We start from the raw sequence: 22,415 nt of genomic DNA, 5'->3' as shown, positions 1-22,415 counted from the left end.
AACTTTAAGCAGCTTACTTTAATATCCATAAAGGGAGAGAAGACCATTTTGTTTCTTTGCTTTACTTGTATTTCATGGCTAACTCCTTATTTGCATGCTACATGTTCAAAACAAAGACACAACCTTTCAGCAATATATTTTTGAACATGAAGGTGATTCATCAGCAGTTCTGTTTATCACCAAGACAACATAACCATGTGATTATGCCTCTCAAATCCTCCTGTAGGCTGTGAAGCCAAATCAACAATATTCACTACAAATATCCAGACTTTGGATTTCCTTAGCTAATCTTTCTAACTGTGGAAATCTTTCTAAGACATTGCCCATGGCTCTTGGCAGAGTGAGCTGACAGTTAACAGGGGAGTAATATACCTATGCCTTCATTTAATGTGTGTTGTGTCATGCAGATAGAGACTAATACTATCTCTGGATATACACATAATGTACATATGCTAGATAAGTATACATACACCAGAATTTCATGTCTGGGGTCTAATATTAATAGCTAGCTTGTAAAATAACAACTTTTAGAAGAAAGAGAAGAAACAAGGAGCCCAAACGTGCACTGGGAAGCTAAGCATGTGGAGTGACAGTCAAATGGTTCTGACCTCCCATATGCAAAGCTGATGCAGCTAAAGAAAACACAAAATAGGATGGTTTAGAATGTCATGTTACTACAGACATCTTAAGAAAGAAAGGGTCTGGCAGAAACTCTCTTCAACCTATTCTTCTTCAAGGTGATATCCTCTGTAATACTGAGATGGTAATTTCCATATCAATTTGTTTTTTCTAGGATGGTACTGTTTTTATTTATTGTATCAACTGTCACACATAACCTGAAGGTCCATGCAATGTTCAGCTAAAGCTGTCTCTGCACATTCTGGGTGATCTTCATGTTTCTGAATAAGCAAGCATTATCGGGATTCCATTCATTCCAGCTGACTCTAGGAATGGTTACAGGGAGAGAAGCTCCTCGCCTCCCACTCGCTCTCTCTCTTTCTTAAAAAACTTTTTCAGAATAAATATTTGAAGACTAGAAAGAGGCAAAACTCCCATAGGGCTAGAAATACAGACAAGCTTACACCAGAGGAGTCTGCAAAATAGCTTTTTTTGTTTGTTTGTTTTCTTTTCAGTGTCCAAGGTTTAAAGATTTTGAGCTTTTAAATTGTCTTTGAAAATAAGAGAAAACACATTATGGACTTTTTGGTGAACAGAACATATTAGTATGTCTTGGTAACTAATAATAATGGTGATAGCAACAACAACAACAATAATAATAATAATTATTATTATGTCAAAGAAACACACTGAGAATCAAGTAGTTGAAATCCCGTTTTCACTTTATGATCAGAAGTTCAAATGTTTATTCAAATGAGTTACCACTGTAGTTTTGACACCTTTAATAATTTTTGTCCTTTGACCATTTAGGCTTGCAGTCTGGTGAAAACAATTGCCGTACTTTAATTCTTTGTAAAATACTACAGAGACAGCAATAGTTCTAGAAGTTTTTACGGTCTCCCATGCAACATGGTACAGCTAGTGAATAACTTCTAATTCAGGCTATCATTGGTCAAGTCTTCTTCAGTGTGAGCAGGTATTCTAGAAGTTGTTTTAACAAAATTATTTTATCCCTTATCTTTTGATCTCTGATATGGTACACTTACATTCTAATTCTGTCAACGTGAAATTATCATTAGTAAGACCTCTCTCCCCTCATCTGAACACACTTTTTTTTTTGGCAGAATGCTAGGTTTCCCACTACTAATTCACTTAGTTTAGGTTTAGCATGGGAAAGTTGAACACGATGCTAAGACCTTAACAAGAAAAAAATTCTAACGTGATTTTAGTTCGTAGAAGAAAAGGAATGAATGAATTAGCTTGTTGAGACGTTGGTCAAGTTTGGATTTCTGCTATAGTAGTGGGGATTCATGCAGGGGACACAGTCTATTGCCTACAGTTTCCAGTTTGATCTATGACAAATTCCTCTATTTTCATTATTTAAACTAAACTTCTGATTCTCCTACCAGAGATAACTTTGTCCAAAGTTCCTGCACCATTTTTTTTCATATGCAGCTTGAATTTACGTCTTTGTCAGAGCTACCTGTTTCAGTGTCCTCTTTGCCATTCCTGTGACTACCATTTTTTCCTACTTCTTTTCTCTCTTCACCCCATCAGCAACATAAGAATTAAGCTGCAGTAAAAGCTTATTTAGTTTCATAGTGTTTTCCACTGACTGTGAACTCAGAAACTGGACTGTATTCAACTCTTCTATCCATGGTGGAGGAATGCAGTGTATTGATTCTTTGGGTGTAAACCTGTTTTATTTCCCAGCAACTTCCATTGAGGACAGAATTAGAAAATATCCTTCCAAATGATTCAAGAGTAAGTGTTGGACTGCAAGCTGCAGAAAAAATTTTTATGTCTATACTAGAGCTATGAATGGGCTCCAGACTGTTTTGCAGCACTGAGTCTAAATGGCACACAGCACTCTGTGTCGACACCAGTAAAGTCTCCTGCCCTGAAAGCACCGGCTGCCAGCATACACCCTATTTGGAAATGGTCACTGCCAGACCGTGAGCAGAAATAGTTTGGGTAAGTGCTCTTCATGCCCACCATGCAGAAGAGAATCTTGAGTTGTATTTTTGTAAGAATAAGAGTCCTGTGAAGTGGTGTAGCAAGAACTCTGACGGTGAGAAAAGGTTTGTAAGGGCCAAAATGGTCTGGATACCATCCTGATTGTGTACGAGCAAAACTAACTAGTGCTCCTTGGCTTTATCTGATTTACTATTATGGATGTAGTCACTGAGTTTTCTGGGCTGACCATTGAAACTTTCCCCTCCAAAGTCATGTCTAGGTCTCCCTGGCTCCCAACATTTCCTTTAGTTAATGGCATAGCAGCTTCTGTACTTGATCCCCTTGAACTGCATTTGACTGCCCACCTTCTGAGAAGCAACCTCTTCACCAGGAGTTATCAGTGGGAGCTTTGATAACACTCCCTTCAAAATCCTCCTCATAGAGAGGACAAACAGTGTCAACACATTTGACAGCTGAGAAGGACTTGCTTCTTTTGAAAGTCAATAAAATATGTGAAAGCTCTGCCCTTCCAGGTACAAGCAGGGTGAAGAAATTGTTCCTTGGCTATTTGCAGTTACTAGTCAACAAGGCTTGCCTTGTATGCCTCTCCAAGTTTAACCAAATGAGGGCGTTGTCTTTTAAATGCAGATAGGCTCTTTTAGTCACAGGGGAAGGGAATTGCTTTTTTCAGGACACTTCCTAGAAGAAAACTCAGTAAAATAGTTCTGTGGTCCTCTTCCTAATTTCAGGCCACTTGTCTCCTCCCTTGTCTGAATAGTTAAGAAAAGTAGTTATGCTGGCAGTTGTGGAGTGTGTTTAAAACACTGTCTGTGACACACTAGCTTTCAAATACACTGGCATTTCAGTCATTAGATGAATTCTACACTATTTGAATAACACATTATTTGCTTGCTGTAATATAATATTCAGCTTTATCTGAGAGAATTATCTGAGTAATGTTTTCCTCTATGCGCTGCACTTACTGTGGTGCTTGGTTGTTGCATTGGTGCTCTTTGGCCTTGACACTGAAGGAGCCTTGTTCTGTCCTACACTTTAAAGTTTATCTGTAAACAAAAGAATTAGGCTTTGACCTTTCTGTTTGATGTATGAGAAAATCTTAGTTGTTTTCAGGGTCTCCTTATGTCTTTTTTATTCTAGGTTTTTCTGAAAGACAGTGTTGGGTTGTGGTAAGCAAGAGAATTCATAAGAAGCTTACAGAAAGCCTGATCCTCCAGGGTTTGAAATAATTTTTTTTGTTTTTAAACAAGGATTCAAAATAAATGTTTAATGACAGTTAAAAGACAAAGACTCTGCCCTTTTCTCCTACAAGTGTTCCAAGAAAGTTCCCATTCCATTTCTCTGATCTCCTAAGGTGTCTGCCAGCAATGCTAAAGAAAACAAGAGTCAAAATTATTTGCATTTCTGAAGGGGATTAATCTCATTCTTATTTCCTTATACCTCACCTTTAAATCTTAGATCTCATTTGTATAAGAAAACAATAATTTTTTAAAGTTAAAAAAAAAAAAATCCAGGCATCAGACTCCTTGCTACTGCACGGTTATCCATAGAGGAACATAAACCAGGATTCTCTGCTACATGGTAGGGATGAAGAGGAACGTGTTTCCTTATCCAAACATTCTCCAACAGAGAAGAAAGTTCATGTCTTCTTTGTTTAGAAATCTTAACTTTCAATCACCTGCTTGTTACTCCTGCTGAAAGTAATTTGCACAGACATTATATGTTGTACATCGCAAATCTGTAAACCAAATAACCATTGCTTAATTACAGGTTTCTTTCCAGAAGCAGAATGGAAAGGTTTCAGGGGGAGTTTCTGGACATTCTACATTTTAGAAGGAAAATAATTGCCAGATTTATATCCCAGAATTACCAAGGCTAATTACATTATTTTTGACCATAACCCAGCTGAATTACACTCTATCACAAAATCAGAACTAACAAAACAAACCATCAATACTTTTCCTCTCTTCAGATGAATTTCACTTCTTTACAGAAAACCCAAACAAATTCTAAGCACCATTTCAACCCTTTTAGTCAGCCTGGGAAGAATTTCACCCACCAGAGTTCAGACTTCTTTTTAATTACTTAAAAAAGAAAGTCAATTTTTCAGTAGAAAAGTTTGCAGTCAGCAGGATTTTTACTTCTTTATGAACCTGGAAATCCTTGAAAAAAAAAAGAGGGGGGGGGGAGGAGAAAAAAAAAAGAACTTGCTAATACAAACAGCTGTGACACAAACTGATCTCCTTGGTTTGGCATTTAATCCAGTTTTATAAACCCTTCGCCTGAAACTTGACTTCCCAAAAAATGTTCTTCCACCTTTGTTTCCCAGACATCTATTCTTATGGATCACTACCCATAAAGTGTGGGGGGAAAATGATCTATCATTAAGCTCATTCAATGAGAACAAAGTTATGCTTCATATATCCTATCAAGCAAAGTATTAAACAATTCAGGCAATATTTTTTTCAATACTGGTATAAAGCATAAAAACTCTCCATGCATTAGGATATCGCCAAACCTATCACCTTTACTGTTAGTTCGCTCATAACTTGTCTATTCTAGCTTTCTGGAATAGAGTTACAGTAGAAACTATTAATATTTTAAAAACTATGTGGCATATGTTTATTTCATTATATTCTTAAGAAATCCAGTCATTTCCACAGGGCGTTTTAACAAGCCACATACAAAAAACAACAGCAACAAATTAAACTAAAGTATATCAGTCAAAAAAAATCAATTTTAGATAATATCAGCTAGTAGTATATGTCCAAAAGGAGGATTGTTTGTTTGTTTGAGTGTATACATAAGGTGTCCACAGACATACCTCTGATCTAACTCATTTTTGTGCAATGTGCAGGTAAATTCAACTATATATTACCCACATTCACAAAACAATTGCTCATTTAAATATTGTCAGAAAATAAATCTGAAAAATAGCCGTGATTCAGGAGAGCACTAGCTAGGTAATTAAAAATTTTATTGGGTCTTTTATGATTGTTATTTAGACTAGTACCTTTTTGCAGCTAAAATAATTACTTAGTTACATGTGATAGCAAATACTGGCCTACAAATATTTCAGTATAGCTGATAATAATGACTCAACCATACTGATTTGAGAAAAACAGTGTTTAGCTTATGCCTACTTTTAAGACAGCAGCTGGGCAGACAGATCATGGGCCTAATACAAAAGGAGTCTAGCTCGGCATTATTCATGCAATCCCACTGGATTCAGAAAATTGCACAGGGATATCTGTTATTTCCTTCTTTTAAGTTCTGTTCAATTCCTTTAAAAAATGAGGCTGACATATTTCATGACAACTGGGTCTAGATGAAATTTTGTTTAACTGATTTAAACTGTAAGGCATCATACTAACATGGGCCTTAGCTGACTTGTAGCTTACTTCTTTGCAGTAAGACTAATGAATACCTGATAAAAGCATTTTATAGCTCTGAATCATTTCTTCTTCCACTTTAAAAGAGAAACCAGCATCAAGTGATCAGCTCTTAATCAAGCTGCTTTCTAAAATAATGATGCATTTCTTGTAACCCTACTGATCTCTTTATTTTCCTGAACGTTGCACAAAATGAGCCTAAACCAAACTGTACTGTTTACAAGGGTTATCTGTGCAGTGAAACATCACATGCTACAAAAAAAACCTGCTTGTACACAGACACTTTTTTTTGTGTAGCTGGAGTCTGAAATAGAAGAAGTGTAAAAGGCTATATACTAATTTTGTCTATGAAAAACATGTTACACTGAACTGAACTGTTTGCTGGAAGTTGCATATGAAGCTCCTGTTGGCTTTAGTGGGAGAAGTACCTCCACTGACACTAAGCCATGATACAATCACCACTGACAAATCCAGCTCATACACTTCTGCTGAGCTTGCCTTTCAGGCTTCATGACAAGAATTCCAAAAGGAGTTAATGTTAATATGACACTATCCAAAATGCAAGAATGAAAAGGGTTACTGTGTTTTTGTTGTAAAAAGACTAACCATTTGCAAAATAAAAAAAAAAAATGTTTTATTTTTAAAAGACTAGCCCCTTAAAGATTATTGTTTTAAAAATTAAAGTGGATGTTATGTAGTCTACTAGCAGCAGCAACAAAGGACTATGAGATCAATCCCAAATGCCTCTGTAAAAATATATATAGAAGAATTTTATAGAGACATGAAATGAACTTAGATTTTAATACTGTTTCAAGGAGCCAAATAGTAAAGTCTAAATGGAGACATCAACAATGTTAACAATGACAGCTCTGCTTCAAAATTCTAATGAAAGTCTTGTAAAATGTTAATAACTACTAAGCCCATTTGTTCACTACTGGAAAAAAATAATTTTGTTTCCATGTTTCCTCAGATCTTTTAGGTTGGGCTATACTTGAAGTGCTGACCACAGTAAGAACCCCAGACATATAAAAGAGCCTGAGTTGTTGTGCTACCTGCCAAGGATAACTGTTATTTTAAGCAGTAGTATGGTGAAAACACATCACACCACTTTCTGGGGTCAGACAAATGCACACAACTTATAAAGAGAGAGAAACCAACCACAACTTTACTAAAATTTTGAGGAGCTGGCATGAGTCTCCTATCATTTTCCTCTCCAACTAAAACTGCAAGGATATGAACATTTCTCCCTCCACCCTGAGTCCTACTAATTGGGACTGAAGCAAAATCACACTGATGTTTTCCTGCCAGGTGAGCAAATAACAGCCCATTATATAGAGCAAGATGTACCTGAAGAGTTGCTTTACATACTGGGGATTCTGTTTCAGTTTCAGTTACGATTGCCCTGAAGTTACAAAGTGACTATTCCCCTGGTACAGAAGTAAAAAAGGGTCATGCTTAAACATCATAGTAAGCATGAGACCTAGTTGTATCCCGAGAGTTTTCTTCTTTGTCATTCATGGAATGTGTAACTGTCTTCACCGAAGTTCTTATGTAAGGAATGTTTAGAAGTTAAGAAAGAATCTTTGTTGCAAAAGGTACTCTCTTTCTGTGCCTGAAGATAATCTGAATGAGTCTGGTGCATGCATCACAGGTAAATCATTCTTTTCTCTCTCAGTGTAAAACTTAATTAATCTCTGATGCAGCTCCTTGGAAAACAACTGAATTATCTCTTTTTGAAGACACTTGGTAAAAGATGTTTCCTAGAGACCACATTTCTGCTGAGGGAGTAAGCTCTTAACACAGTTTCTTCTCTACCATTCTGCCATGCCATGCACTTGTGTATTCAGTGTCTCTTGCTTTCAGATACTGAAAATCACTCAGTCAGTAAACCGAGGCCATCTGGCTAATCCAATAATCGTATATACCAGGGCAAATACAGGATCTCCCACAGCTTGCAACCCCAGTGCCTGGTCTGACAAAGGCAGTACAGGGCTAATGACAGGGTTTGTGTGAAAAAGTGAAGGGCAAAAACTGAGGAAGATTGATTTTGAGGAAGAGAGAAGAGGTGAGACATTGACCAGAAAGGCCTGTTTATTCAGAGAGAGAGATGATATGGAGAACTGTGATTAGCCATGAAGTTTACTGTTGTGTAAAGGTGAGAGGAAATAAGGTTAAGTAGACAGACAAACTGATTTAAATAAATAAATATATGAATAAATGAATAAGAGAGCATAATTTGGGAATATGTAGAAGGCACGTGATAGGAAGGCAGAGTTTGCTCACATGAGAGAAAAGAGTTTTATGAAAAAGACAAGAGTCCCTTGCAGCAACAGATGCAGGATTGTCAGTGCAATAAGCCTCAGGAAACCTGAAACACCCTCATATCTCAGCTATCATCTCTTCATTTTGAGCAGTGGTGAGAGATACTTCACACATGATCTAGTTTTTCTATACTAGATCCAAATACACAATCATTTCCCTTTAATGTGGACTTATAGGAGTTCATTACTTCACTTAAACCTTTTATATGCTGAAGCCGTTCTGTGATCAAAGAATCCGGGCTCACTGACATGCTCTTTTCTAAGGAGAATTTACGTCATTTTGCCAGCAAAACAAAGAATAACAATATATATTGCAATGTTATTTCCCAGCTTTGGGCTTCAGCCCAGACTCTGGTCTAAAACAAGAGATTTTCCCGAATTAATCTCTCCTTTTCTATTTATGTAACTGTTGCTATTGTCATTTTCCTCTATGGGACACATGCATAAGACAGAGTTGCTATTCATTTCATCATCTGTCAAATGCCACCATCCTCCTAAGGTCCCAGATGAAAAGCAAGATACTGTTTATAAACCAAACAGAAAGCACAGTCAAGTTGCCACTGAGAAGACAGAGGCTGAAGGACAAGGGCATGAATGACAGTAGCTGGAAGCTGCATTTTTATCAAGGCCCAGTTCCCTTAGCTGGATGATCCACTCCAGGACATGGAATGTATGTTGAGATTTGTCTTGGAAGTTTTGTGACCTTCCTGGACAAATGATCTCCATAAGGTTACAAATATCTCAGAGCAAGCAATTGTGCTGACACAGATGCATTCAAGTGGTTTGTACTTAATAACACCCAGCTGCAGTAGTCATGAGTACAGAAGAAAGGTGTACAATAAACAGAGCTGCGGCTCTTCAGTCTTCACTACAATTTTGAGTAGTTTTTTTTTCCAAGCTCTTTTTGAGAGGTTTGTTCATAAAGGTGGATGGATTCCTCATTCCCATTTGTAGTTATCTGCAATCCTAAATTCTTTTTACACAGCTCTGTTGCCTTTGACAGCCTCTTGCTGAATGAAACCAGAACACAGTGCAAAACATGGTTGAACTGTCTATTTCTAAAGTGTCCGAGGTCATCAAACAAACTCAAAAAACGTCTCACAGAATTTCCATCTGGAAGAACAACTTGGCTGAGCTGGATGCAGAAACTCTGTCAAGCCTTCCCTTAAGTCTCGCCAGGATATTAACTTTGAAATAAAGCCTAGATTTTCTGAGTTCTGTTTTGAAGATTTCTGCTCTATTCAGAATGTCCGTCTTGCCATTATTTTTAAGAAAGGGGTAAAAGCAAAAGAGTAGAATTTGGAAATAGATGTGTCATCAGGTCAATTATATTGTTGTCCAGAAGTGAGCCATGCTGGCACATGAATCTAATTTATGATTCGGACGATATGCATAGGACATTTATAATACCTTTGCTTGATCCCTATAGTAGCTACAGCCACTTAAAGTACATCTGTCCCATGCAAACTCAGCCATCAGCGACCCTCTGTAAACCCCATTTCTGCATCCTGCTTTAATATAAAAATGAAAAAGAGATTTGGAAGGCCATTAGGAACATTTCAGAGAGCTGTGCTTGTAATAAAGGCTTCTAAAAATTCGTCCCAAGTTTCTACCTTCAGGGTTACATTCCTGCCATATACAAATTTTACCACCAAGTTGTAAACCACGAGAAATTAGGAAATTCACACAGACCCAATACCAACAGTGCTCAGCCCTCACCAGCAGTACTATCATACAACAGGAATCACCAAATGGCTTGATCCAATGCCCACCTAAGTGAGTAGGAAACTTTCTGTGGGTTTGAGGGAGAGCTGGTTGGGAAAAGGAAGATAGGTCCAGCAGTGATTTAGATTTTAACATGGCTAGGTAAATTTTCAAACTTCAAGTCATAAGATTTCTTGTTTATTTAGAGAGGACGTGGTTCAGCAGCTAAACAGTGTTATTTCTTTTTATTCCTAACAGTATCGAAACACTGGTTGAATAAGGATAAAAAACGTGAACACACACACACACACACACACACACACACACACAAAACATGTCACAACACTTATGCTTACATCTTGATGTACATACAATAGTCAGTTCTTTGAAAATTTTAATTTTTAGATTTTTTTTTTACTGATTGGTTTTCCAGTGTTTTCTGGGAAATGGGGTCTTATATGGTTCACATTTTGCACTATGATTCATCCCTTTGAAACATCGATTATGCCTGGACTGGTGAAAAGCATGGTGTTTAAAAAGAAAAAAGTTTCGCCCCAAAATTTCAAACTGGGTGTCCTCTGCCCACATATTCATGGATACCTTTCTTTATACACAGTGCTGAAAATATATTCAAACAACCTTTAACTCGGCCAAGCTCATCTCAGGTAATGGAAGTCAAGCAATGTACTCCTGTTGTAGCTTTTATTCATTGCAAGGATATTATGTATCAGCTGAATTCAGATTAAAACATCAACTGGAAAAAGATATGACAAGACATTATCGAAGTTAGCAAGAAACAGAAAACAGATCTAACTGATTTTGTTATTTAGGCTAAAAACATGTCAGGAAAACACTTGCCTGAAAAAGTATTAGTGACTGGTGAGCAGGGATGAGCAACAGTGACTACATACTTATATGATTGTCAAGAGTTTGTCATGAAGTGTCAGCACCTTTGCAGCAGCTGCTGTTAGTGAGTCTTGGCTCCAGCACAGCAGCAATCCCTGGATGAAGAGGCCAGGAATTGTCTGTGCTTCTTTGCTCCCAGCTGCTTCTACAGGCCCCCAGGCTTTTGCTGTAAGCAATGAAATACCTATATTAGCAGCTGGAAACAAGGAGAGCCAAAGTCATTCCACATACACCACAAGGAAGTGGACCATCAGTGGCTCATTCATGAACCACAGTGTGGGAACCTCTGAGAATACATATAAAAAACATATGCTGTCCATGGATGGAAACAGACTAGTCCAAATAGGGAAGCTGGAACAATGCAGCTGCACAATAGCTTCATGTGTGAAAAGTGAACACATGTGGGTCACTGCTAATAGAGTTAAATCCCTGTTAGTCCCTCTGGAAAACTCATGCCAACAGTCGTGGATCAATACAGCATAACTAAGTACATCAAAATGAAAATGTAGCCTATTTCCTACCAAAGGAATTATTTCTATGGGACCAGAACAAAACAGGTGTGCATTGTTAAACCTTTGAATCACCTAGCCTAACTCTCTATCAGTAGAAGTCATTGAACCAAGCAAACATTTAGACTTTGCCCAAGTCATGCAGCCTATGCAGTGAAAGCTGTAGCAAACAATGCTTTTCAGACATCTATGTTAGGATAACAGACATAGGCTGCATGGTAGGAACACGAACTTTTATTTTTACCTGCGCAGTTTTCTGGCTATTTTGATGTTTCCCCTCTTTTAGCAGAATATCTGGCCCAAATTACACTCTGGAGGACTACTCAAGCCTGATCTGAATCCAGACCCCGGCAAGATTTTTTCTGTGTTCTAGGTCTATGCTTTCCTGCCAAGCTGCCTTATTCATTCAGCCATTGGAAGCCCCTTGGAAGAGTGTGTTAATATGTTTATGCACTGTTGTTTTTTAGGTTATGCCTCCTTTGCTTTCAGATTACAAATTCTGAGAATTCAAGTAAATACTGTTTATGAGAACTTAGACTGGGAGTCATGGCATTTATTTTTAGTTGTAAAAGTACAGCAGCTTGCCTAAGCAGGCCTCCAAACTCCTCCTTCAGGGAGGGACAAGGCCCTCCAAAAGGCAACTCACTCCTGCCAAAAGCAGATGCCTAAAATAAATGAGATGAATCACCACTCAGAAGCTTCTGTTGTTCTCCAGCAGTAGTAGAGGAAGCTTGGTCAAGTGGTTTAGACTACAAGCCTAACTCTGTCTAAAGTTAGTTGAGATGCATAGAAACACTTTACCACTTTTTAGATTGTTCATCATGCATATTTTGAAACTTTGAAAAATGCCTCACTGATAACTTTCAAAAGCCTCTGAATGAGGTGAAGAACTGCACCTTCTATATTTACAACAGAAAGCAACTTACTGTTAGAACTTATTCAAGAGATGAACAGCAAACAGGCCAGCCAAAAAGAAGCAGAACATGACAGGTCCACAGGATTTCTATCACAGCATGTTATGTCTTCTAAAACTTTACATGAGCTCAGTGGGAGACTGGAAACCTGAAAGCAGAGAAATCCATGGAAGGTTACATATATACCACACACTCTCAGGAAGCCACAGAATCACATGTTGCCGTAGACTGTGAGATTGCTCTAGGAATGGTCTGCTGCATTTATATACCTTGCCCTACACATCTGCTTTTGACCAGTGTTGTAGTGAGAGTATGAGAGCCAGACAACATTGCTCACATCACGGATTCTCACATATCTGCTAGGGCCATTAGCAGTTCTTGATTCACAGATTTGCTAGGAATTATCACATTCGAAGAGCAGTTATGTAAACTAAAATCAAAATACTTGCCAATTAATACTAGCTATCAATGGAGTTTCATCCCTGGTAATTATTTAGGCTGAAGATCTTCCTGAAACTATATCCATAAACTAGCAATGATAATTGGCTACTTCTACTGATTATACATGCTTTTTTGATGCTCCGTATACCCCCTCTTTATGCTTACAATTTCATAAAACATGCTGAATATTTCTTTATACTCAGTCTTTTTCTCATTATCATCCATTGCTTTTTTCTTTTTTAATGAACTACAGTAAGTTTGGATACACTACTTAGCCTCATCCTACTACTTTTTTTCTTGTCCAACCTACTGAAAAGCCACATGAAACAGGGAAAAACTTAAAGCTTTTATGTGGTCACCATGACCTCAGCCAAACCAACTTTTTGGTATCTTTGGACTCTGAGCATCTGGGTTTTAGCTTTACTTCCTGTAAAGGAGAGAGGTAATATCAGAGGGCAGACAAGAAAAATAGGAGAAAAACAACTGCTTTAAATGTAAAAATTCTGAATAAAAATTTTCAGACTGTAACGACCCTATTAAATAATTGCTTGGATCAGTTTTCATTAGAAGTTGTGGGATGTTGCAACAATTGTGAGCTGTACTACTGAGGCTTGTGGGAGGTTTCACTTTTTCTCTTTAGGCTGAGAATTCATCACAAATACGCTCACAAAGACTTTAAGTGGCTATCAGGGGTTCCCTTCGGTTTGGACTGGGAAGATATTCTGCCCCTCACTTCAAGCTGTGTACTGTAACAACAGAGTGCCATTCCTGTTACATCACTGACATCAAGTTACTCGCTAGTAGCTCGATATACCTCAAAATGAACACAGAAGCAGCAGAAATAGAAACAGGCTGGGCTGGAGGAGGTGAGGGCTGGAGGGGGTGGTCTGCATGATAACACATCATGATTGGTTATGGTTTTTGTGCAAAGAACACATTTGAACAGTTCAGGGATGGTCAATTTTTGTTTGTTTGTTTCTTTGTTTACTCACTCCTGCAATACAGGATCAAGAGGACATCTGACAAAATCTAAAGGCAAGTAATTTAAAACTGTTGAAAGTAAGAAATACATAAAGACAAGCATGTTTTGAATAATAACAGCTTATTTACAATATATACATATATATATATACACAATATATATATACATATATATATATATACACAATAACAGCTACTAACTGGGACTAACTGAAGGAGAAAGGCATTATAGGACACACATAAATGTTACATATGTGCATTGTACAAATACCCTCTTTTGCATAAAACATTACTAAATTTAGGGACCTCATTCCTCAGTGAATAAGCAACCACTAAGAAATAGAGTTGTGGAGGAATTTCTCTACAGGCATATTTCACTCTAATTTTCTGTTTCATGGTTCTCTTGTAGATTCTTCTCAAGATTTTGCCCATGGACAGTGCTGGAGCTAAGATATAGAATTAAGTGAATTTTTGTGTGCTCTAATAACATTATGCCAAAACCCCTTAACAAATGTTTTGGTTTTTTATCAACTATGAACCCTACTTAGCATTCGGAAAGGCTGTTAGAAATCTCATGTTAGTTTTCCAAAGACACCTGACCTTGATCCAACAGAAAAAAAAAAAAAATCCCACCAAACTGGGAGAACCTATAGGAGAAGTGTTAAAAATTGAGCAGAGAACTTTATTCTTGCTTTTATATGTAATTTCCTACCTGTATTAGAAATTACCTAACTAGACTATACCATTAGTGTAATTAATTTGATTTTTAAGAAGTATTGAAGCACAAGAGAAGCTCTAGAATTTGACTAATCAGTAAGACTAGACAGCATTTTACAATTGTACTCTGTATTAGAGTAGAATATGCCAAAACTAAGGATAGGGAGAAACACATCCAAGGGAACACAAGATAAACTAAACTAAGTACAAGAAGAAATAGATTCAAAGCAACACAGAGCTGAATGATGGCTAACCCACCTTCTTTAGGGGGATTGAGAGGCCTGAGATGGTATTCTGCACCTAGTTTTAAACAACACATTTTTGGAAAGTTGTACATTACCTGGAAGAGTTCAGAGTAGAATAAGCATTATTAAAAATAAGTTACAAAGAAGCTTGAACAATTGTTTTCTTTAGAAGAAAGAATACCAAGGAGGGCATGATTGTAGCCCTCTGATATATCAAAGACTGTAAATACTATCATGAAAAATTGTTTTTCGTACAAATAGAAGGAACATCAGAAGAAGTCTTACTGTGACTACAGAAAACTCTGTGGTTGGATATTAAGGAAAATGTTCTAATCAAAAGGTGCTGAAACACCAGCTGTTTCAGTATGCTGTGGTATCTCCTGAATAACTTGGAGGACTGTTCAGGAAAATATCTGTCAAGTATGTGCGAGGATATCTGATTCTTCTTCAGAACAGTACTGCATCACAGAATCATAGAATGGTTTGGGTTGGAAGGCACCTTAAAGGTCATCTAATTCCAACCCCTCTGCTCAAAGCCTCACCCAACACGACCTCAAATGCTTCCAGGGATGGGGCATCCACAAATTCTCTGGGCAGCCGGTTACAGTCTCATCATCCTCATAGCAAATAATTTCTTCCTAATACCTAGTCTAAACCTACACTCAGTAAGATACAATGATTTCTCATTGCTCCCTATAGCCCTCCATTTTTATCATTTTGTGGTACACTCCTGGGCAGATGAGTCCCAAAGAATGATTCATTGTGCCTAGTGGGAAATCCCATTGGGATATGCCAAGGAGCACAACAGACAATTTAGGACATGGAAAGCTTGTAGAGACACTGGAAAAACTGTAACATACCACACAAGCAGCTTTTGTAATTCCCAAACCTGGTATGCATTCATCATTCAAAACTAACATGACACAGATGCCAAAACCTACATTGTTTTCTGTTCTGATTTATATTGTGGTTAAAATAGAGAAAGCACTTACATTTTCATACAAAATATTGAATTCATATACAAAACCTCATTTTTTTTGTCTTTTGAGTTATTGAAAAGTGAGGGGGTTTTGAGATATTTTAACAATATAATCCAGCCACCTTCAGGACGGATGGTAACTGTCATTAAACAGTCTTAGCTGAGAAATTAAGAACTGAAAAGACTTATAATACGAAGGATGAAGACACAGTGGCAAGGCTGGCGCATTATCATAGGCAAAAGTCAATGCGTTACTAGCATTTCTGTGTCTGTTCAAAATACTAAGGTGTAAGCAATTTTCTGATTCCTGTCAGGTTTTGGTTGATTTAGCTCTTAATTCTGGCACTTTTCTAATACACATCACTTTAAATTGCCTTAAAATCAGACGTATTTGAACTTATTTAAACAAAATATTCTAAATACCACTGAATTAATCAAGACATTCTACTCTTTCATGATAAATTGTAAGAAAGAAAATAAAGTGTAAAAAGAAAATAATTTCTCTCATTCACCTTTAATTAGTAATTTTCAGTTTCTTCCAGTGATAACAGGGAAGACTACTTCCTTTGGGCTATTAAAGATATAATAGGGAGCTGAGTTCTTTCCATGTTAGCCTTGTTAGAATTAATCATTATTGAGATAATGATTTTTCAGGAAGAGAAGCCACTGTTCCTCTGAGAGACCAAAAAGTTCCTTTGCTCTGTGAGAGCTTCTGCACTGTCACTTTTGGAATGTTTAGTTTCTTATCATCCTGATGATGGCACTTCAGGTAAGATTTGTACTGGGAGCAACTTTACAAACCACTATCGGAAATGACCTACAAAAAAGTGATAATATCAGTGACATCACAGACAACAAAAGTCACTGAGTCCACAACAATTTCAGAAAGGTGGGAAGAAAGACCATTACAAAAAGTCATATAGGTAGGTAAATAGAGAGGGTCAGAAAGAAATGTGCAAGGTGCATGAAAAATGTGTATTTCTACATCAAGTTAAAAACTGTTGCAAATAACTAGACTTTCAGTTGGAAGTGACCTACAATGATCACCTTGTCCAACTGCCTGACCATTTCAGGGCTGAGTGAATGTTAGAGCAGGTTGTTAAGGGTCTTGTCCAAATGGTCCTTAAGCACTGACCGGCTTGGGACATTGACTGCCTCTCTAGGAAGCCTTTTCCAGTGTTTGACTAACCCATTTTCAGTGTATCTGCTTTATTTGCCAGTATCAGTATTTATTTACCAGCATCAGTAGTGTGCCAGTAATTCAGAGGTTGTGTCTCCCTGACATGTTTCATCAGCTTTCCAATTCATACATGATATGTATGCCATTAATAAATGGTCTATAAATAAATAAGTACATGCAGCGTGTTTAAAATTTATCTTAGATGAAGAATTTAAAAATGCAACAAAACTGTCAGTTTTGACATTCAGCTGAAATCTTGAGACTTCATAAATGCTTCAGCCTGCCTTCTCTGGCCACATTAGTGTTGTGTACCTTGAAGGCTGGCAAACCTGCATGGACATTGGGGAATACAGTGGTAAATGAGGCTTTGTAGTGCACAATCGACTCTTTAAACTTTCTCTTTTAATCTATAACGAAGTCAGGGGTAACTTATATCATGGTTTTTCACTAAAAGGGTTTTTCTGTTTTAGAAAGCTCATAAGTGCATACCCATTTTCTACACAGAGTTAAAGACAATAGAACTAAGAGGTCTCCATGCCTCGTAATACCACAGTTTTGAAATGGTGGCTGCAGGAGGAAGGAGTCTGATTGAAAAAAATATTGTTGTCTTCAGAGGTGAAACAGATGAAGGAATTAATTTGTAATGGGTCTCCAGGGTTGCTCTGAATTCCTTCAGCTGTCTGTTCTGCTGACATGGTAAGGGCATTCAGCTCTACTCAAGTCAGTGGGCAAGGAAGGCACTCAGGGTCTGATCTTGCAAAACCTAAGTTATAAAAATATGCATATTTTTGGAATCTGAGGAATGTGCAAAGATTTAGAATTTATACTTCTAGGATTACATGTTTTAACCCAATTAAATCTGACTGTGCCAGATGCAGTAGCTGAAATTATAGATTTGGAACAGTTATTTTGAGGATGTTCCAAAGTATATGTAAATCAAGCACCATGATTATTTTTAAATGAAGCAAGAAGCACTGTGTTTTGTTTAATGAAAGTTTTCTAATACCTCAAATTCTTATATGTTTGCATGTGTATTTAGCTAGGGTCTGGATTACATCTACATTGCACAATAAAACACCCAGGAAGGACCAAAAGTGTGAGGCATCACTACTGTTTTTGAACCACAGGATAAGTGAGGAAGGCAGTATGAATTGTACAGCACGTTTAGGTGTGTAGTTGAAGTTCATTCAGACTATTGAATCTTTTGGAGACTCGAGGCTGAAAATATCTTTTGGACAACTCTCCTGCAAGATCTATCAAGCTTCTCTAGGCTCAGTGCTGGTACCCAAACTGAGCACACTAAGCCAGCAATCCCATGAAAGTCAGAAGGCCAAAATATAGCAGATGTGTTAAGATTACTTTTATACTTATGGTTTCTGATAAAATTGTCATTCATGGTAGAAGATGGCTCACTGTGAAGCAAAGTCTTGAGCAAATTCCTCAGCTGCATTTGCCAGAAGTTTATACTCCTCTTTAAGCAATAAAATACCAACTGCTTTTGGTAAAGTGTATAGTAAGGTATAAAAGCTATCTCTGCCAACAACGCAGTCCTTCTGTGTCATTGTGGAAGAAAAGGCAAGGGTGTAAAGTCAAGCAGAAACAATATCGCCAGACTTTGCAAGAACCTGGTCACTTGAACATTGATGGATAAGAGATCAGAATTTCTAAAAAGTCCTCCAAAGACGTCAAGGATTTACAGTGACACCGCTAATTTCCTACTGCACAGTTTTAATTACAAGTTAATAATCCTAGGAAATGGGTCTTTACGGCTGATAGAACCTATTCTCAGATTGATATACCTGTCACCATGCATTTCAGTTTGACCCAAATCCAAAACATTGAAGGCACCATCTGTACCCATGCCTTCTCCACAGACTAATTTCTTTACATACCCCTGATAATTACATAACAATATAAAACAAACAAATAGACAACCAACAAACATTTAAAAAAAAAAAAAAAAAAAATCAATCAGCTGGGAAGAGAGAAGTAAATTTCCTCTTTTCCTAAAGTTAATATTGTCACTATAGTCACCTTGGAGATGGAAACCGTAGGAGCACACATAACATCAAATAGTATTTTTCTTTTAACTGGGGAGGAAACAGACAAAGCTGTCTTAAATAACGGCCCAAAGTTTGCACAAATGGGAATTTGTTTAGCTTTTACAGGGAGTGCCCCTGCCTTCTTTTTCCAAACTCTCTGAGGTAGGTCATGCTGAAAAAGGCAAATGATGATTTTATCCATTTCATGAGCTTTTCCATCAGTTCTGAGACTAGAAATTGGGAAGATCTAGTTCCTAAAACTCTTGCCCTTCCCTATAGGATACTATATCCAATTACTCCTTTAATCAAAGCTCTAGTTAGCCTATTTGTTGCCAAATTGAGAGAACCTGACATTAGTCGACAGATGAGTCTGCCAAGGAGAGCTGTAGAAACTGAAAAGACGGAGGACAATGACTGGCTGCTTTGATTGTAGTTGCAGCTTGCAAAAAGTACTTCACAAAATCACATAATAATTGAGGTTGGAAGGAACCTCTCAAAATCTTGAGAGCTCCTGAGAGCTCACATCATAGAAAACTCAACAAAAGTGCTTACAGAGTCACAATTTTAGAAGGTCCCTTATGGTCACCCACCCAACACAGACATGCCAAGGCTTCACATGAGCTAGCCAGAACTACAGTTCTTCAAAAAGATTGTAGATATTATTGGAAACGGCTAACTCTGATAACTCCACCTAGTAAGTCATCCCTCTTTCAGTAGAGACTCATATACAGCAGAAGGTCCGTGAAGTCTTCAAGGTTTTAAATTGATATGTGCAGTTGCAAGGAAACTACTTTCTTCCTACCTGGAAGTTTTTGAGTAATGTTCCAAAACCAGCATTGCTGGGATTTGTAGAGCTCAGCCCAAACTGAAAAAAACATCTGTGGAACAGTGCTGAACAGTCATATAGAAACATAGAATCATTTAAGTTGGAAGAGACGCTCAGGATCATCAAGTCTAACCACAACCTAACTCTGGCACTAAATCATGTCCCTAAGATCCTCACCTCAATGTCTTTTAAACACCTCCAGGGCTGGTGACTCCACCACTTCCCTGGACAGCCTATTTCAATGCCTGGCAACCCTTTCCATGATTTTTTTTTTTCCTAATATCCAATCTAAAGCTCCACTGGTGCAACTTGAGGCCATTTCCTCTTGTCCTATCACTTGTTACTTGGGAGAAGAGACCAATACTCTCCATGCTACAACCTTCTTTCAGGTAGTTGTAGACAGTGATAAGGTCTCCCCTCAGCCTCCTTTTCTCCAGGCTAAACAGCCCCAGTTCCCTCAACCTCATCACAATAATTTCTATCCAACATACATTCATTCTAGTATGGGGCAGAGGTTCTTGATCTATAGCAGCTCTTGAGTGATGGGAGAACTGTCAGTTAGGACTGGACTTAAAGGCTTTTTACCTCATGTACTGATTTTGGCAACAAACCAAAGGTAGAAGGTGAGAGAAATGGACGATAGACCTTGCATTTGGACCTTGCATTTGTTGTCTAGGATTCTCATTCTCACGTGGTAGCCTTCCAGGTTCATGCCCATGCTTGCTCTAGAACCAGTTTTGTTGCCAGCCTTCTTTACTACCACGGAAGCTGATGTATCTGGTGTACAAAATGGAAAAAATAAATAACTCTTCTGAATGACTGATAAACCTCTGAATGGGTTGTTGTGCCCATTTTCCTTTGTGGCTGGCTATAGAAAGAGTTGAAATATCAAGTCCACAATCCAGCTGTGAGAGTAGGCTATACTTAAGTCATTCCAGCACAATGGAGGCAAAAATGTATAAAGTTCAATTTCTTACTGAATTTTCTGAAATCTTTGCTATGAGTGGGATGGTGTCTTTCAGATCTAAGTTCACTAGCATTTCAGGAGTAAGACAAAACCAGGACAAAAATGTCCGTTTTTTCCTTGGAGCTTGAAATAGGCAAAGACATTGAACTTTATTCAGATGCCTGAGAGACTAGACTTCTGATACTCAATTGTATTTTGAATGACCACGAAAAATGTTCCTTTCATCCAGTAATATGTATCCATGTCATCTTTATGAACCAGAGATTGCCATATCCGTATGAGAACGTGGACTCTGTGCCTAAAACTTGATTGGAATGTTTTGCAGTCACCTCACTGGGGATGAGCCAGTAAAGGAAATTATTCAGTCTCTCAACCAAGGATCCCTTTCCTAAGTTTTAGTCAATACCAGCCTAGTAGGTGGGTGGTAATGTGTGGTTCTAAATCTCAGTAACCTGTTATGTACAAAGGTAAAGAAAATATTCAAAACAGGCTGAAAAATAAAGTAATTAATTACTGTATTTTATCACTGGATCATATTTTACTTAAATACGCATTAAATGTTTCAAATTCTGAAGTTTAAGAAAAATCATAGGAAAATCATAGGAAAATCATAAAAAAAATCATAGGAAAATCATAAAAAAAATCATAGGAAACCTAGTACTTTTTTTTTTTTTTTTTTTTTTGGTAATAAGTTTACATAAGTACCACTCTCTAAGTTTGCAGCAATTTACCCACTGATTCTCTCCATGCTTTCTTCCATGCTGTGTGGAATGTCCTTGAGAGAAACACTTATTTTTCTGCAAAATTTACGTGTGCTCTGAAGACTGAAAACAGTACGGCTGCGTGGTATGCACTTATCTATCTGTATTAGTATGGGGAGGTAGAAGGAGACAGCTTTAATTATGTTACGTATCCAGTTTTACCAACAGCTGACTACTGGGTAGTCTTATTCTCTTTTTTTATTTTTCTTTGCTAATGGTAGCAATGTTTTCTCCTGTGACATTCCTCTATTCAAATAAGTTACTTTAAACCGACTGTGATAAAAAGGAAATTGCTGTAATACTAATAAAATTAGCTTCAAAATCTTCTTATGGAAGTGAGTTGTGAAGTGAGTTGTAAGCTGAGTTTGACATTCACCTTGTCTTCTGGTATCACTGTATTTTAAATATCTTGCTGTACAGATCCAGCCTTTATAAGACCTTGGATATTGTCCTGGATTTTTAGGGTAACAACAACTGGAGAAAAAGAAATACATCTTTTTGATACAAGGGTATATCCCAGGCAATTTCACACAAGAGTCTTTGAAGAAAAAGCTAGACATGTTTCATGTCAGGACACAATAGAAAATTAATCCAAAATACTGTGTGCTATTCTCATCCCTCATGTTTGAAACTGATGAACTGAAGCCAGAAGAGCTTCAGTGAAGAGCTAACAGTAAGATCCAAAAGAGAACATGGGAAACGGAAAGAAGTTTTTTTGCTCTGACAGGAGATAGTATTGCTTTCTGCAAATACACAGATGGGTAGACATCAGTAGTGGAGAAAAGGTATATAAATTGAAAGACAACTTTTGAACTTTTGCAGTATTTATATGATAACATAACAAAACAACCAGCTGGTAAAAACCAGTAGTGAATAACTAAATTTAAACAATCCTCTTTAAAAAAGCTTTTAGAAGAGCATTTCAGAAGCAAGACTCG

At 37.4% G+C, this 22,415-nt stretch overlaps 1 long non-coding RNA gene across 2 annotated transcripts in view; it reads right to left on the bottom strand.

Annotated features, from left to right (window-relative positions):
* Positions 1-22,415, bottom strand: part of LOC110365935 (uncharacterized) — a 45,961-nt gene that overhangs the window by 10,894 nt on the left and 12,652 nt on the right. For both annotated transcript variants that reach the window (XR_010469261.1, XR_010469262.1), the window contains 2 exons: positions 12,351-12,486; positions 10,649-10,763 (listed from right to left, as the gene is read on the bottom strand). This is a non-coding gene — a long non-coding RNA (uncharacterized LOC110365935). The remainder of the gene's footprint in view (positions 1-10,648; positions 10,764-12,350; positions 12,487-22,415) is intronic.

The sequence above is a fragment of the Columba livia genome, chromosome Z, assembly GCF_036013475.1.
Source record: "Columba livia isolate bColLiv1 breed racing homer chromosome Z, bColLiv1.pat.W.v2, whole genome shotgun sequence".
In the NCBI taxonomy this organism is placed as follows: Eukaryota; Metazoa; Chordata; class Aves; order Columbiformes; family Columbidae; genus Columba; species Columba livia.
This window is presented reverse-complemented; position numbering and strand designations above follow the sequence as displayed.